We start from the raw sequence: 19,328 nt of genomic DNA, 5'->3' as shown, positions 1-19,328 counted from the left end.
CAGTGGGTGCATTACTTATCTGTTGAAGAGTTGCAGGATACATGATGCACTGTGGGGGGGGAGACAAGTTGGCGGAAGCAGTGTAATGCTATTGACAAAATTCTACTTAGAAACCTTGGATCCTAGAATTCATGTGGACATTACCTTTCCTTGTGCCACCTGCTTAAAAGGAATCAGTTATTTGACTCATGCTGCCCACACGGCGGGGGGCATGAATCACTGCCTGGCTGCATAATTGCAGCCATGTCGCATATTTTTCTCTAGATAGCGCTCACATTTTAAAATATAGTTAGAAAATCAAGCTGGGGATCACCACCAGACACAAGACTAGTGCAGTGCCGCCCCTGGGCGACTTCTGCCTGCACCACTCCAGGTGACTTATAGGTATCTTTCTCGTGTGTACATAAAGACCCATAAATGCTCTGCAGTGGCAGTGGGAGACGTCGGCTGTGGGCAGCCCAGGACTAGTCTCATCTCCAACTATGGTCCTCGGCTGGATCTTCCAACTATACTTTCTTTAAAACTCTCAAGTGGTTCAGTGAAAAATATACCTTGCTGCAATTGTGCAGCCATAAACAGATCCATGCTGCCTGAGGTTTGGGCAGCATGGATCTGATCATGGGTTTCCTTTAAATACTTTTGCAGACTAAGTACCTCCTTCTACCTCCTTCATGGCAATAGTATTCTCTAATTTATATTAATTAATTCATTTCCAGGAGACTGCAAAAAGGCAGCAGGGGTACTGGAAGCTGCAGGCAGACAGGAGACTTCCTGGAGACCACAGACAGGTAGCAGAGGTACTGGAAGACCAGAAGCAGATCGTGATGCACCGACAAACTAAGAGATTTAATACCAAGACACAGGTATGTATCTTAGTAGGCCTTATACACTGTGCTTCATGGGTTGTATTAGTCATAAAAGCATTGTGCCATTATATGGGGACCATTTTGAGGTCATATCCTATAAATATACTTGCCTCCCTGAAACTTATAAATTGTGGAGTCTTCTACTTTGAACAGTACTGTATATAACCACGTCTGATCTAATTTTTGCTACCCTGTTACTTGTTGATTATACTGTATATTGTGTTCCTGTATGCTTTTCATTTTGTGTCCTCACCATTGACCTACTATCAGATGAATTTTATTTCATAAATTGTACTTTGCTTATTCAGATGTATATAATAAAATGTGAAACTTTTTATACAAATAGGTCTTCATTATTATCGTCTCATTTTGGGGTCATCTACTCCCTATTCTTGTAGGGCATTTTCATTTTGTTCCCCAATACTTCTAGGACTACAATTCCAGTTTTTGACCATAATATTGGTGTTTTCGAGATTTAGTGTTCTTTTATAGGCCTAGAAAAAGCACTGAACGCAGCAAATCATATACATCAACTTAAAGGGATTAGATGAACAAATGTAGAGGAGAGGTGACATGTATTTTCTAACAAAATAAATGGCAGACCATTCGGAATAAGACAGAGAACCCAAAAGGAGAACACCGAACATATGGTAAAAAAAAATCTGGAGCATAGGTTTGAGGAATGAAAAACCTTTATTAGACAAACAATGGTTTATGGTGGCACTAAAGAAAAAGAGTGTCCGCACTTACAGTACATAAAGAACTAAGCAATGTATAACAGTGATTAAAAGGTTAGTCTAGGACCACACAAGTAAAATCCATATTTAGATCAAATCGAATATATACAATTTTGGCTCACAAATGCCCTCAATATGATGGATACATATGATGCAGAGGAGATATCTAGGTGCCCAATGGGTGTAAGAGATGCAAAAGAAGTGGTTAGTATACCCATTTTAAAGCAGACAAAGGAGACAAACAGACAGTGTTATATGGATTACATATGTGGTCCATGGATCAAGTGCGGCGCACACCCCCGACGCATGTTTTGGAACATGTCCTGCATTATATGTATCTCAGGTATATTTATCTACACTGCCAACTATACATTGCTCTGAGTACAACCATGTGATTATGATTAGAGCCCTTGGGGTGTGTATTTTTTCTGTGACTACCAGGTATACCATTGTGTGATTCCTTTTGATATGTATATAATCCACATTTACCTTATCTCCATATTGGGAGCCTTCTGGTACTTTCACAGCATAGATAGCTTTTCATTCCAGCAGTAGGTGTTCGCATAGAAAATACCATCTGTAATACAATAATTCTATTTGTTATACCCATTATAAAGCAAAAGACACAAACAGACAGAGTTAGATGGATTACCTATGTGGTCCATGGATCAAGTGCGGCGCACACCCCAGACACGTGTTTTGGAACAAGACCTGCATCATATGTATCTCAGGTACATTTATCTACACTGCTAACTATACATTGCTCTGAGGACAACCATGTGATTCTGTATTGGGCCCCCTACTATTTAATATATTATTAATGATCTAGTGGATGGCTTACACAGTAAAATATCAGTATTTGCAGATGATACAAAACTATGTAAGGGAGCTAACACAAAGGAGGACAGTTTGCAACTACAGACAGATTTGAGTGAATAGGAGAATTGGGCTGAAAAATGGCAAATGCGGTTTAACACAGATAAGTCTAAGGTTATGCACATGGGAAGGAGAAACAGATGCTACAATTACTTACTAAAAGGGAAACTGCTGAGGAAATCACACATGGAAAAAGACTTAGGCATCTTAGTCAATAAGAAGCTAAATTGGAGTGGCCAGTGTCAGGCAGCTGCCACCAAAGCAAATAGCGTCATGGGATGCATTAGAAGAGGTCTGGGGACACGAGATGAAAACATAATTCTCCCTCTGTACAAATCACTCGTCAGACCACACTTGGAGTATTGTGTGCAATTTTGGACGCCGGTGCTCAAGAAAGACATTACTGAACTTGAAAGGGTTCAAAGGCGGGCTACTAAAATGATAAATGGAGTTGGTTCACTACAATACCCAGAAAGGTTATCAGAATTAGGTCTATTTACTCTAGAAAAGAGAAGACTTAGGGAAGACCTAATATATATGTACAAGTATATCAGAGGGCAATACAGAGATCTCTCCAATGAACTGTTTGTACCAAGGACTGTGACAAGAACAAGGGGGCATTCTCTTCGTTTGGAGGAAAGACAATTTCTGCACCAGCATAGAAGAGGGTTCTTCACGGTAAGAGCAGTGAGGCTCTGGAATTCTCTTCCTGAGGAAGTGGTGATGGCCAACTCACTGAATGAATTTAAGAAAGGAATGGATGCTTTTCTTGTGAGTAACAGTATAGAAGGTTACGAATAACATAGTATTATAGGTAGATGGTTGACCCAGCTTAGGGGAAGGAATTTTTTTCCCTATGGAGAAAATTGGCTTCTACTCTATGGGTTTTTTGCCTTCCCCAGGATCAACAATGCAGCACAGCTGCACTAAAAATAGGCTGAACTAGATGGACATAAGGTCTTCCTTCAGCCTTCAAAACTATGTTACTATGATTATGATTAGAGCCCTTGTTATGTGTATTTTTTCTGTGACTACCAGATATACAGTGGGGCAAAAAAGTATTTAGTCAGTCAACAATAGTGCAAGTTCCACCACTTAAAAAGATGAGAGGCGTCTGTAATTTACATCATAGGTAGACCTCAACTATGGGAGACAAACTGAGAAAAAAAAATCCAGAAAATCACATTGTCTGTTTTTTTTCATTTTATTTGCATATTATGGTGGAAAATAAGTATTTGGTCGGAAACAAGCAATCAAGATTTCTGGCTCTCACAGACCTATAACTTCTTCTTTAAGATTCTCCTCTTTCCTCCACTCATTCCCTGTAGTAATGGCACCTGTTTAAACTTGTTATCAGTATAAAAAGACACCTGTGCACACCCTCAAACAGTCTGACTCCAAACTCCACTATGGTGAAGACCAAAGAGCTGTCAAAGGACACCAGAAACAAAATTGTAGCCCTGCACCAGGCTGGGAAGACTGAATCTGCAATAGCCAACCAGCTTGGAGTGAAGAAATCAACTGTGGGAGCAATAATTAGAAAATGGAAGACATACAAGACCACTGATAATCTCCCTCGATCTGGTGCTCCACGCAAAATCCCACCCCGTGGGGTCAGAATGATCACAAGAACGGTGAGCAAAAATCCCAGAACCACGCGGGGGGACCTAGTGAATGAACTGCAGAGAGCTGGGACCAATGTAACAAGGCCTACCATAAGTAACACACTACGCCACCATGGACTCAGATCCTGCAGTGCCAGACGTGTCCCACTGCTTAAGCCTGTACATGTCCGGGCCCATCTGAAGTTTGCTAGAGAGCATTTGGATGATCCAGAGGAGTTTTGGGAGAATGTCCTATGGTCTGATGAAACCAAACTGGAACTGTTTGGTAGAAACACAACTTGTCATGTTTGGAGGAAAAAGAATACTGAGTTGCATCCATCAAACACCATACCTACTGTAAAGCATGGTGGTGGAAACATCATGCTTTGGGGCTGTTTCTCTGCAAAGGGGCCAGGACGACTGATCCGGGTACATGAAAGAATGAATGGGGCCATGTATCGTGAGATTTTGAGTGAAAACCTCCTTCCATCAGCAAGGGCATTGAAGATGAAACGTGGCTGGGTCTTTCAACATGACAATGATCCAAAGCACACCGCCAGGGCAACGAAGGAGTGGCTTCGTAAGAAGCATTTCAAGGTCCTGGAGTGGCCTAGCCAGTCTCCAGATCTCACCCCTATAGAAAACCTTTGGAGGGAGTTGAAAGTCAGTGTTGCCAAGCGAAAAGCCAAAAACATCACTGCTCTAGAGGAGATCTGCATGGAGGAATGGGCCAACATACCAACAACAGTGTGTGGCAACCTTGTGAAGACTTACAGAAAACGTTTGACCTCTGTCATTGCCAACAAAGGATATATCACAAAGTATTGAGATGAAATTTTGTTTCTGACCAAATACTTATTTTCCACCATAATATGCAAATAAAATGAAAAAAAAACAGACAATGTGATTTTCTGGATTTTTTTTCTCAGTTTGTCTCCCATAGTTGAGGTCTACCTATGATGTAAATTACAGACGCCTCTCATCTTTTTAAGTGGTGGAACTTGCACTATTGCTGACTGACTAAATACTTTTTTGCCCCACTGTACCATTGTGTGAGTCCTTTTGATATGTATATTATCCACATCTACCTTATCTCCATATTATGAGCCTCCAGGTACTTTCACAGCATAGATAGCTTTTCATTCCAGCAATAGGTGTTCGCATAGAGGGCTACCATCTCTAATATAGTAATCTATTTGTGCTTGGTCAATCCACTGTACCCTGCTATATCCATCATATGGAGGGGCATTTGTGAGCCAATATTGTATATATTCTATTGGATCTATATATGTATTTGCCTTGTGTGGTCTTAGACTAACCTTTTAGTCACTGTTGTACATTACTTTGTACTTTTGATGTTCTCTTTTTGGGTTCTCTTTTATAGGCCTAGGTAGTTGATCAAATGAAGCACACATGAAGCTATGAAAAAGATCCACCTGTGATCGAAACGCGTTGCCGTTATACCAGCAGTACACTCACTATATTGGAGGATTTTTCTGCCAATCTATTATATTTTAATATTTTTTTTAATAAAAAAAATTGTTTTTATGGAGCTGGAACGTCAATCTTTCTGCTTCTTGTTACCTCCACGTTGGGTCTGAACGGAGTTCCGAGCACCTGTGACAGTATGGTAAGCTGGCTTGGGCTTTTGCCCAGTTTTGTACTTTATTAGTCACATGGGAGCCCGCCAGGCTACTTGCAAAGCCGAAGTGGAGCACAAGAAAGTTTAGTAGACCGGAATGAGGGGACAAAAGCTCAGACCCAGGACAGGTGTGGAACAATGGCAAAGAATTCAAGGCGATGACTTAACTTCCAAATCCCCAGTTCTCATTCCGATTATGTATCTGCTAGAAAAAAAAGTCTAATCCATTGAGGCCTTAATATAAAACGTCCATGACAATGGTACTAGATACCAATGCAAAACCTCAGAGGTCTTAAGTAGTCCAAGCCTCAATCTGAATGTTGTTAGCTGCACAGATGTGGACCTACAAAACATTAGGCAGATGCATTTAAGGTTGTGATATATTGGTGGATGGTGGTAAATGAGATTTGTAAATAATAATGCTATGGATTAGTGGGGAGCATGGGGCAACTAAGTAAATGGCAGCTGTCATATTGCACGTCAGGAGTCAGGGAAGAATGGCTCATTCAAAAATTCCTTCCTTGGGCACCATGAGAGTTTGCCTAAGCCCTGAATATCAGTAAGCTTTAAGTTTTACCACCCATGGAGTATTTTCCATGTCACCATTGTATATAATGATGTTGCCAAACTTGTCACGGTCTGGACACTGTAACCTATTTCATTACCCTACAATTTTTTTGTAAGAGAGCTAGGGGAATTTTCATGGTCCTATCTGTCTTATTGGACCAAAATACCAGTACATCAATTGGTAAAAACTGCACTTTTCTTAACAAGAAGAGGTCAAGAAAAAATAATTAATATTTCCAAGCTTCCTACATAATTTACAAGTCTGGTGTCAAAATGTACAGAGCGAAAATGATGGCCCAGATACATGATGTAATCTATGCAGCGTCTGGTTGTACAGATGAGTTAAAAAAAAGATAACAAATCATCTAATGTTAGATTCTGATTTGTGAACTTGTATTCCCCTAAAATAACGTCATTCATCTGCAGAACGCCCACGGACCCAATATGGAGAATCTGGACATTATGTTCGCGACGATGTTTTCACAGCTCAAGGTTCCAGTAATGGATTTTGTCTTAATGGAAAGCATGGGGATATTTACATTAACTTAACGATGGGGGGAAGCAAGTAATTAACACAGTTTGGAATCAGCATGCATGCACTTATTGGTAATCTTTACACAGCACAAAGAGGTTCTGTTTAAAAGGTTATATAATAAATGTTCTCATAGAAATATGGAAAGTGCAAGGGGAAAAAAGAGTAATGCTATTGTGGATATCATCTTCACATTTCACGTAGACTTATGTAGATTCTGGCACTGTCCAGACTGATAACTTAGACCTCTCATAAGGCATGAGAATTTGGTGAGCAGATTGAGCTTAAAAGAATTGTCCGGTATTTTTATATTGATGACCTATTTTTGGGAAAGGTCATCAATACCAGATCGGTTGGGGTGTGCTACCTGACAACCTGCCAATCAGCTGTTCCCAGTGCCGGCCAAATGTCCTTAGTTGTGTAGCGGAACAGGACAGCTCTGTTAACTGCATAGTTGTCTCATTTGAATAGAGGTGGTACCCAGCCATGGCGACTATGCAGATGATGGAACTGTACTGTGCAGCTCCTCAACTGATCACTTCTGGTCGCCGACGGCACCAGGAACAGACGATCAGTGGGGGTTGTTGGGTGTTGCACCCCCACCGATCTAGTATTGATGACCTGTCCTAAAGATAGATCATCAGTATTAAAGTACTGGACAACCCTTTTAAAGTTAGCCACAGAATTAAAATGCTGGTTACAATAAAAGAATAATCCACCATTAACATGACCTTTGGTGTTAATATTACGTAACAGGGGTATGTATGTGTCTGTGATTCCCTGGCCCCTCCACTGCCTTCGGTCGGAGAATGACAGGTCACTGCTGAGATATCAAACAGAGGACGATCATTTGCATACTGGAGGCCGGGGATCCACAGACAGGGAGGAGAAGAACCAGTGCACAGTGCGTCCTCTGTGCATCGAAGTCTAATAAGCAGAAAACTTCAAATGGTGATTAAAGAACCACAACCAATGTAATCAGTATTACAGCATCATCATAGCCATGTTTTTACATTACAAAACTGTGCCGACAGGTTCCCTTTAGATCCATATTAGTTTTAGCTGTGAATTTGACATTTAAAATGTATGATGTTAGGAATTAATTTTATCAACTGGTATAGTGTAAAGTTACTGTGAGCAGTCTGCAAACAATGAGTCATTCCAATATCTGTTAGGTTACATCCCCAAATTGTACCCCTTTTTCATTTTACTGGTATTTTTTGGTAGAAAAATGTGGCAATCCTAGTGGAAGTGGTCATCAGTGGGAACACTATAGGAGTCCTATTACCTTACTCTCTGACCCATTTCTTTACTGAGTGGGAAGGAGGGGGCTCCATTGACTACATCTGGCCAGGGCACCAAAATGCCTTATCCTGGCCCTGAGATAACATGCATTGTCATATGACAGTACAGAGATAATACACAGTGAACACTCATGGTGATATCACAGAACAGAGGTGCAACGTACATAGTGATATCACAGAACAGAGATAATGCACATAGGGATAACTGAGATAATACACATAGTGATATCACAGAACAGAGGTAATGCTCACAGTAATATCACAAAACAGACATAACGTATATAGTGAGATCACAGAACAGACATGACGCACCTAGTAATATCACAGAATTGTGGTAACTTACATAGTGATATCACACAGCAGAGAGAACGCGCATAGTGATATCACAGAACAGAGATAATGCACTTAATGATATCACAGAACAAAAAACATATCATGCGTCTGGGTTCGAACCCTTGAGCCTGTGCTTTGCAGGCAGCTTCTCTGTCCACAGAGCCACAGCAGATACACCTTTTAGCTTGGCATTTAGTTTCTATTGTCCTTGCTTCAGTCTTTTTAGGGTAAAAGGTGTTTTCATTTACTCATTTGTCTGCCCTATCAACTTTTGGGTGTGGCTTTGTATACTATCTCCCTGCTGTATTTCCTGTTGGTGATAGTCTCAGTTGGGTGTCCATAGTCTCATTTGGATGTCCAGGCATACTGCTGTAGTTGAAAGACCAGCTAGGGCTTATCTCTCTGCTGTGTATGTTCTTTTACCCTCCACCTATCTTATGTTTCTTTTTAGGAAGCAGGCGACATATTCTCTAACAGCATGTACTTAATCCTTTATTTTGTGGTTTGTTTCACTCTGGGATCTCTTTATATTTCAGCACACTTTCCCCTCTGTAGGTAATTTGCACTCTGCTCCACCCTCCAGTTCTTCAGTAGTTAAGCGTTCGATGGCGTCCCAGGCAGCATAGGTCTGAGTTGCCATCATCTAGTCTGGGTTTAGGGCTATATCTGCTCACACCGGAAATACTTTGGACTTCAGTATCAGGATCTCTAGTCTGTACAGGAACTGGCAGGATGAGTTGCAGTTTTAAGCATGCTACCTATTTTTCCGAGTGAGTTGCTACACTATCCTAAGTGAATGCACATAGTGATATCACAGAACAGAGAGAACAAACCTACTGATATCACAAAACAGAGATAGTGGTTCTAGTGATATTACAAAATGGAGATAATGCACCTAGTGATATCACAAAAGAGACAATGCACCTAATGATATCACAGACCAGAGAGAACACACCTAGTGATATCACGGAACAGAGAGAACATACCTAGTCATATCACAAAACAGAGACAACATGTAAGGAGGTTGACCGGACCGCGGGTACCTGCATGTTGGGTTCGGAACTATAAAGGCTGCATCCTCTGTTCCCGGGGGACAGCTATGGACCTTCCCATGCAGCCTGAGGGAAGCCTGAGTGGGAGGTACCTTCCTGCAGACCCTGAGAGTCAGGGAGAAACAGGTAGAAAGCGCGCAAAGCAGCCGTGATATAAAAAGGAAAAGCGTGCGAAGGACGAGGTTTTGGTGCGAACGCAGAGGAGTGCGCAGAGTGGTGAGTGGTGTGTTAGGCTGCCCATTCCCCCACCGGGTACCAGCATTGCGGCAGGGTTCGAAGATCTAGAGCGAGACCGCTGCCAAGAGAGTAGCCGGGTGCAGAACAGAGCAGAGCGGGTCATGCCACAGTCAGAGAGAGAGAAGTGCTTTGTCCGGGGAGTACCAGTGCCCTGTAAAACAGCAACCGTCATTTCCCGCCGCCAGCAGCCTGGAACAGAGAGCGAGAGGGACGTGCAGTGTGTTCCGGTGACTACCAGTAAGCAAGACTCAGAGCGCTCCGTGTCTGTGAGTACAACACACGTGCCCCATAAGAGTGACTGGGGACAAGGCAGACACTTGCACCCTGACTGTGCCAGTAAACACCTGCCGAGCCACATTGGGCTCGTACAAGACCTTGACCCGCATTACCGTCAGGCACTTTGGGCTCGTTTGACTGAGACTGTGAGGAGAGTTGTGCAGGAGACATGTCGGTCTTAGACAGTACCGTGGCTTGTACCCTTGTAGGCATCTGCAGTACATGGACTAGGAGCAGTGGAAGGTACTGGAGACCGACCACTGTTACCAGAAGATGGGTTATTGTTTACTTGCTGGACCCCATTAAAAAGGACACTGCGCCAGCCGTTGTCGGCGCTATTGAGTTCGCAGTAGGAGCTGCAGTTTAAGGACTTCCTGACATCCGTGCTATTGAACCGCCATTATTATGAACAGTTGTTCTTCACCTTAAGAATATCCTTTGATTTAATGTACTGTTTGTCTTCCTACATCCTTTTCCATACAGGCTGTTTAACCCTTTACCTCCCTGCGTGGAGTATTCCCCTGTAAATAAACCTGTTAACCCCTGCTCTGCCTGCGTCTCGTCACTGTATCCCGCGTTCCTGCTTGTTACCTTACAAACACACCTAGTGAGATCATAAAACAGAGATAACACACGTAGAGATATAACAAAGCGGATAATGCATCTAGTGACAACACAGAAAAGAGATAACACCTTAGTAATTTCACAGAACAAAGATAATGCACCTAGTGACATCACAGAACGGAGATAACACACCTAGTGACATCACAGAACGGAGATAACGCACCTAGTGACATCACAGAACGGAGATAACGCACCTAGTGACATCACAGAACAGAGATAATGTACCTAGTGACATCACTGAACAGAAATAATGTACCTAGTGACATCACAGAACGGAGATAACGCACCTAGTGACATCACAGAACGGAGATAACACACCTAGTGACATCACAGAACGGAGATAACGCACCTAGTGACATCACAGAACAGAGATAATGTACCTAGTGACATCACTGAACAGAAATAATGTACCTAGTGACATCACAGAACAGAGATAATGTACCTAGTGACATCACTGAACAGAAATAATGTACCTAGTGACATCACAGAACAGAGATAACGCACCTAGTGACATCACAGAACAGAGATAACGCACCTAGTGACATCACAGAAGAGAGAAAACGCACCTAGTGACATCACAGAAGAGAGAAAACGCACCTAGTGCTAGTAACATCACAGAACAGAAATAATGTACCTAGTGATTTAAAAAACTGGGATAATGCACATACTGATATCACATAAAAAGGATTATATCAGGTTTCACAGCCAAAGTGCCGCTGCTGCATCGCTGTGCAATACAGGTGAATAGGGTCACATTGCTACCCTGAAGGTACCGAGACAAGCAAGTTGCAAAAAATTGGACCTGGTTGAATTTTGTGTTACTTGCTTGTCGTGGTACTTTGGGGGTGCATTACGACTCCATTTAGTTTTATCATGCCGCAATGTAGCAGAGACACTAGTAAGCTATGGCCGCACGACCAAAGTCGCCATGTTGTCTCATCCTTATTATATCACATTAGTCTGAAGCCTTATTTTCTGTGTCAAATTTTCATTACAACTTTTTCACATGTGATTTTTTTGGGCTGCAGCTGTTGATTACACAGGACATTATTTTGCCATCCTGCCCCGTGTAATTGGATGTAACAGGGAATGTGAAGTTTTATTATTTCATTTTTATGGAGAAACATCCATCTCTGTAGTTGGAGTCACAGCGTTTTGCTCTTTTTTTCCCCGTAATTGAACACTGCCCCACATTCACTGGAGTATATAGTAGCACAATTACTAATCTCCAAAAGAAGAACAAGAAAAAAGAAAAGGAAACTTTTTGGCTCCTTAAATCAAACTGGGAATGTTCAGCTCGCATGGATGTGACAGGAATTACAAGCATTTGTTAAGGAAGGTTAACAAACAATTATGCAAATTTTCTGTCATACAGAGGCTGGCTAGCAGCTTTGTGACCGGCATGAGGTGGACATTGTTATTTAGTGGCCTACATTATTTAAGATCCCTTGAAATTTTCATGCTGAAAGTCCTGAAAAAATAATAATAAAAAAGATCTATACTTGAGAAAAAAAAATAAAGTAGCTGTAAAAAAAATCCATAATTGCAAGAAACAAACAAAAAAAAACCAACAAATACTTAAAAAGCAATATTAACAGAGATAATACTCTCATCCTAGAAGGTATGGTCTATAGATAATGACTAATCTCATTGGACAAATGATGGCTCTTAAATACGGATTATGGAAACATGGTTATGGAAACATTAGAAGACATGCCAAATTTGCAGGACTTGAGAGGTAAAATCCAAGCAACACCACCGGAAGTGCAGTTTCTTGATCCCGAGAGGAATTCTATGGGGGTTCAATAAACTTAAAATCTTTTTATGATGTGGTCGTCATTACAAAGAAGTCACATGGTTTCCTAAATTACATATTTGCCAGAAAAATACAACTGTGGACTCCCTATTCATTTACCAGTTTTTTAATGCATTTGCACCCTCTTGATTCCATATACAGTCATAGCAAAAAGTGTTGGCACCCTTGAAATTGTTCCAGAAAATTAAGTATTTTTCCCAGAAAATTATTGCAATTACACATTTCCTTTGTATTGGAACAAAACAAGACCAAAATGTTAGCACCTTTACAAAATTTTGGGAAAACAACTTTATCTCAAGCATGTGGTGCTCTTTCAAACTCATCTGTGGCAAGTAACATTTGTTGGCAATCTGAAAAATCACACTTGAAATCAGATAAAATGGGGAGAAGTTGACTCAATCTTTGTATTGTGTGTCTGTGTGTGCCACACTAACCATGGAGAAAAGAAAGAGGAAAAGAGAACTGTCTGAGGGCATGAGAACCAAAATTGTTTAAAAAATCAACAATCTCAAGGTTGCAAGTCCTTCTCCTGAGAACTACATGCCTGTGTGAACGCTACCAGCTGTCTACAAACGAGTGAATCTCTAAAATATATATATATATATATATATATACATACAGCTCTGGCAAAAACTAAGAGACCACTGCACAGTTTTTATAAAAATCAAAAATCTTATTTAACGAAGGAGAGTATAAAAACCCTGCTGTGGTGTTCAAAATTCTCTTGCAATAGGACAAGCTGGATGGCAAAACAAGTGCTAGTAATATCCCAAAAGTAATAGTAATGAAAAAATAACTTTTAACCATGCCAAAGGAGTTGAAAAGAAAAGTCTTGAGTTAGAAAGAAAAGGGCTCAATTCTAGCTTTTCTAGCAGAGGGATACAGTGAGCGTCATGTTGCCTCCATCCATAAAATTTCTAAGACGGCAGTCTATTACAACAAGGTCAAGCAGCAGACATTGGGGACAACAAAACTACAGACCGGCAGAGGGTAAAAATGACTCTCCACGGACCGGGATGACCGTCATCTTATTCAAAAGTCACTCAGCAACCGCAGGATGACATCAAGTGATCTACAAAAGGAATGGCAAATGGCAGCTGGGGTGAAGTGCATGGCAAGAACAGTTCGTAACAGGCTCCTAGAGGCAGGGCTCAAGTCATGTAAAGCTGGAAAAAAGCCTTTCATCAATGAGAAGCAAAGGAGAGCCAGGCTAAAGTTTGCCCAAGACCATAAGGACTGGACCATAGAGGACTGGAGTAATGTAATCTTCTCTGAAGAGTCTAATTTTCAGCTTTGCCCAACACCTGGTCGTCTAATGGTCAGGTGGAGACCTGGAGAGGCATACAAGCCACAGTGTCTTACACTCACTGTAAAATTTGGTGGAGGATTGGCAATTATCTGGGGATGCTTCAGCAAGGCTGGAATTAAGCAGGTTAATCTTTGTGAAGGACGTATGAATCAAGCCGCATACAAGGTTATCCTGGAAAAACAGTTGATTCCTTCTGCTCAGGCAATGTTCCACAACTCTGAGGACTGTTTTTTCCAGCAGGACAATGCGCCATGCCACATAGCTAGGTCAATCAATGTGTGGATGAAGGGCCACCACTAGAGTTGAGCGAAACGGGTCGAAAAATTTCAAAAGTCGCCGACTTTTGGCAAAGTCGGGTTTCATGAAACGAAACCCGACCCTAGGATGAGGTCGGCCACGAGGTCGGCGACTTAAGCGCCAAAGTCGCGTTTCAAAAGTTTGTTTTGTGCTCTTTTTCAGCCAATCAGGATCCACGGACACTGTGGGCAACGTGATGACATAGGCAGGGGTCACCACCATCTTTCAGAAGGGCATGCAAGTGATTGGCTTGCTTTGGTGGGCGTCACGGGGTATAAAAGGGCATGCACGCTGACCGCCATGTTACTCATGCTGATCTCAGAATAGGGAGAGCTGCTGCTGCTGATTTTGTAGGGAGAGCGTTAGGCAGAGAAGAAGACACAAAAACTGCTTCTGCTGCTAGCGATTTTGCCTGTACAACACACCAGTCACTGTGTGTGCAGTGCAAGTGGAGGCTATATTTTGCTGGATCAGCGGTGTTGGTTGTTAGGCTGCCTTCTAAGGCTTCCTGACGGCTGCATTGCTGTTTACCCACTGCTCTGCAAACTGCTTTTTTAAAAGCAATCCCAATTTTTTTTTTGTCCTGGTGAGGTACTGAGCGTGCATTTTTTCACACCATACAGCAGTGCATACTCCTCACACAGTACCGTGTAACGGCTGTTATCACAGCCACAGTGAAGCTATCTGTGTGTCACTCTGTAAGGATAAGTCGAGGACATGTTCCGTTCTTACAGACCTGCACCTTCTAGTTTTGTCTAGCTTTCAAACAGTTAAATATATTTGCTGTTTGATCACATTCAAAACTATAGAGAGACAGCGTGTGTCAGTCCATATACTTAAAAAACACGGAGCTTGACAATTTTACGTACACCGGATAGCCGTGTACGAGCACGCTCCTCACTCAGTACCGTGTAACGGCTGTTATCACGGCCACAGTGAAGCTATCTGTGTGTCGCTCTGTAAGGATAAGTCGAGGACATGTTCCGTTCTTACAGACCTGCACCTTCTAGTTTTGTCTAGTTTTCAAACAGTTAAATATATTTGCTGTTTGATCACATTCAAAACTATAGAGAGACAGCGTGTGTCAGTCCGTATACTTAAAAAACACGGAGTTTGACAATTTTACGTACACCGGACAGCCGTGTACGTGCACGCTCCTCACTCAGTACCGTGTAACGGCTGTTATCACGGCCACAGTGAAGCTATCTGTGTGTCGCTCTGTAAGGATAAGTCGAGGACATGTTCCGTTCTTACAGACCTGCACCTTCTAGTTTTGTCTAGTTTTCAAACAGTTAAATATATTTGCTGTTTGATCACATTCAAAACTATAGAGAGACAGCGTGTGTCAGTCCGTATACTTAAAAAACACGGAGTTTGACAATTTTACGTACACCGGACAGCCGTGTACGTGCACGCTCCTCTCTCAGTACCGTGTAACGGCTGTTATCACGGGCCCAGTGAAGCTATCTGTGTGTTGCTCTGTAAGGATAAGTCGAAGACATGTTCCGTTCTTACAGACCTGCACCTTCTAGTTTTGTCTAGTTTTCAAACAGTTAAATATATTTGCTGTTTGATCACATTCAAAACTATAGAGAGACAGCGTGTGTCAGTCCGTATACTTAAAAAACACGGAGTTTGACAATTTTACGTACACCGGACAGCCGTGTACGTGCACGCTCCTCTCTCAGTACCGTGTAACGGCTGTTATCACGGCCACAGTGAAGCTATCTGTGTGTCGCTCTGTAAGGATAAGTCGAGGACTTGTTCCGTTCTTACAGACCTACACTCTAGGGAGATTCCTATTCTGCCCAATTCTATATACACCTTGTAGTTTGTCATACACTAGCCAATTTCTGCCTGTGACATAGTGCTGTGATATTCACTGGGCCTCACACAATCCAAAAGTGTCCAGTGTCCACAAGTGTGTGCAGAAATTCAAAATCTCCGTTATCCTCTAGTGACTTTTTTCACACCTGCGACATCGAGCCTGTGACATAGCGCTGTGATATTCAGTGGGCCTCACACAATCCAAAAGTGTCCAGTGTCCACAAGTGTGTGCAGAAATTCAAAATCTCCGTTATCCTCTAGTGACATTTTTCACACCTGCGACATCGAGCCTGTGACATAGCGCTGTGATATTCAGTGGGCCTCACACAATCCAAAAGTGTCCAGTGTCCACAAGTGTGTGCAGAAATTCAAAATCTCCGTTATCCTCTAGTGACATTTTTCACACCTGCGACATCGAGCCTGTGACATAGCGCTGTGATATTCAGTGGGCCTCACACAATCCAAAAGTGTCCAGTGTCCACAAGTGTGTGCAGAAATTCAAAATCTCCATTATCCTCTAGTGACATTTTTCACACCTGTGACATCGAGCCTGTGACAGCGCTGTGATATTCAGTGGGCCTCACACAATCCAAAAGTGTCCAGTGTCCACAAGTGTGTGCAGAAATTCAAAATCTCTGTTATCCTCTAGTGACATTTTTCACACCTGCGACATCGAGCCTGTGACATAGCGCTGTGATATTCAGTGGGCCTCACACAATCCAAAAGTGTCCGGTGTCCACAAGTGTGTGCAGAAATTCAAAATCTCCGTTATCCTCTAGTGACATTTTTCACACCTGCGACATCGAGCCTGTGACATAGCGCTGTGATTTTCAGTGGGCCTCACACAATCCAAAAGTGTCCAGTGTCCACAAGTGTGTGCAGAAATTCAAAATCTCTGTTATCCTCTAATGACATTTTTTCACACCTGCGACATCGAGCCTGTGACATAGCGCTGTGATATTCAGTGGGCCTCACACAATCCAAAAGTGTCCAGTGTCCACAAGTGTGTGCAGAAATTCAAAATCTCCGTTATCCTCTAGTGACATTTTTCACACCTGCGACATCGAGCCTGTGATATTCAGTGGGCCTCACACAATCCAAAAGTGTCCAGTGTCCACAAGTGTGTGCAGAAATTCAAAATCTCCCCTGTCCTATAGACACCTTGTACCTTGTTTTACATTACTATATAGTTTGTTGGATTTTGTCTACATTTCTACCAAAAATGAGGAAGGCTGGTGGAAGAGGCCGTGGAATTGGGCGGGGGTTGGCAGCTGGTAATGATGGTGTTGGTGGTGGATCTGATGGTAGTGGCAAAAGCAAAATAGGACCGAATGCTGGTGTTGAGCCTGTGTCATTGTCTGGCTCCAAAAGGCCTCGAAGGCTTAGTTTTCTAGGAGTTGGCAAACCGCTTTTAAAGCCAGAGCTTCAGGAAAAAGTTTTGTCTTACATTGCTGACTCAGCCTCCAGCTCTATCGCCTCCTCTTCTGAAGTTGTAAAAATAAAAGCACTGAGTCATCATTGGAGGCTCATGTTCATGAACCACACCTTTCCTTGTGTCCTCCACCCCAACCAAGATTGAAGGATGACGCAGGCCATACTACTGATTACTCCATGGAGCTGTTTTCACATACCATGCCTGGATTATCAAGTGAAATGGTGAATTACCCAGGCCAAGATGAATCTGACATGGAGTGCACTGATGCACAGCCACTGATAGATGATTCTGCTGGTACATTCGCTCAGAGCACTACATTGTCCTCGCAGTGTACAGAGCCAGATTCTGACCCTGATGAGACTCAGGTGCCCCTTCCCGCACACTATACCACCATACACGGTGACACAGAGGAAGGTGCACATGACATTGAAGAGGAGGTGATGGATGACCCAGTTGTTGACCCAGATTGGCATCCATTGGGGGAAGAGGGTGCTGCTTCCAATAGCTCAGATGAGGAGCATCCACAGCAGACATCGACATCGCAACAGCTGTTATCTGGCAGGCCCGGAGCACTCCAAAGACAGGTTCCAAAAATCAAAAGAGTTGCTGGACAGCTTGTCCAGAGGGTCAAAATATCACAGCGTGCTAGGCCGCAAAATGTCTGCCAAAGTAGGAAGAGTGCAATGTGGCACTTTTTTGAACAAAATCCTCATGATCAGGCCAAGGTTATCTGTAAGAAGTGCGCAAAGACCTTTAGCCGAGGGAAAAATCTGAAAAATTTGAATACCAGTTGCATGCTTAGACATTTAACCAGCATGCACTTGCAAGCGTGGACACAACACCAAACCTCAAGTACCACATGTGCAACTGATCACAAAGAAGGTAGTCAGCAACGCTACATTGTTTCCCCCACTGTAAGCCCACCGGTTAGCACAGCAGCAAATGTTGAGGTGTCGTTGCAAGGCCACAGCAGTCAGGGAATCCCACTGTTATATCAACGAAAGACTGAATCTAGGCCATCAGAAAGAACACCAACTCCATCACCATCATCAACCCTCTCTCAGTCCACCCTGTCCACGGCTACTTCCACCATATGCAGCTCTCAAGCCCAGCTCACCCTCCCAGACACTATGAGTAGGTCAAGAAAGTACTCAGTCTCTCATCCGCGTACACTGGGTTTGATCGCCCACATTGCCAAACTAATCTCGTTAGAGATGATGCCCTATCGGTTGGTGGAAAACGCAGCTTTCCGCGAACTCATGGCATATGCAGTACCACGCTATGACCTACCCAGTCGCCACTTCTTCTCTCGCAAAGCCATCCCAGCCCTCCACCATCATGTGAAAGACCACATTGTCCATGCACTCAAGCAGTCAGTGAGTGGAAAGGTGCACCTCACAACTGATGCATGGTCCAGTCGGTATGGCCAGGGCCATTACGTGTCCATCACTGTGCACTGGGTTAATGTGGTGGATGCAGGGTCCACAGGGGACAGCGGTGGTGGGACAGTGCTGCCTAGCCCATGGTATAGGAAACAGTTGGCTGTAGGCGTTCGACCCTCCTCCTCCTCCTCCTCCAGAAGCGAAAGCTCGTCCACAGAGCGCAGTCGTACGAGCACTCCATCTGCAGCTGCCACTGTTGCACACGAGGTGTCCCCCTATCGACCAGCTAGTGGAAAGCGTCAGCAGGCTGTGTTGCAGATGATGTGTTTGGGCGACAGGCACATCGCCGAGGTGCTGGCCGGGTACTTTCAGCGACAAACTGAGTCATGGCTGGGCAGTGTACATCTGGAGGCAGGCAAGGTAGTTAGTGATAACGGCCGTAATTTTGTGGCAGCCATAGCCCTTTCAAAACTCAGCCACATACCTTGCTTGGCTCACACCTTGAACCTGGTGGTGCAGTGCTTCCTCAATAATTATCCGGAGTTAACAGCCCTGCTCCAGAAGGTGCAAAGACTGTGCGCGCACATCCGCCGGTCGCCTGTACACTCCATT

At 43.1% G+C, this 19,328-nt stretch overlaps 1 long non-coding RNA gene across 1 annotated transcript in view; it reads left to right on the top strand.

Annotated features, from left to right (window-relative positions):
- LOC141053104 (uncharacterized) overlaps positions 1-19,328 on the top strand; it is a 52,139-nt gene that overhangs the window by 18,885 nt on the left and 13,926 nt on the right. Inside the window, exon 2 of the long non-coding RNA XR_012220971.1 lies at positions 717-863. This is a non-coding gene — a long non-coding RNA (uncharacterized lncRNA). The remainder of the gene's footprint in view (positions 1-716; positions 864-19,328) is intronic.

This window comes from Dendrobates tinctorius, unplaced genomic scaffold (genome assembly GCF_039654945.1).
Source record: "Dendrobates tinctorius isolate UK_male_01 unplaced genomic scaffold, ASM3965494v1 ptg000165l, whole genome shotgun sequence".
Lineage (NCBI taxonomy): Eukaryota > Metazoa > Chordata > Amphibia > Anura > Dendrobatidae > Dendrobates > Dendrobates tinctorius.
This window is presented reverse-complemented; position numbering and strand designations above follow the sequence as displayed.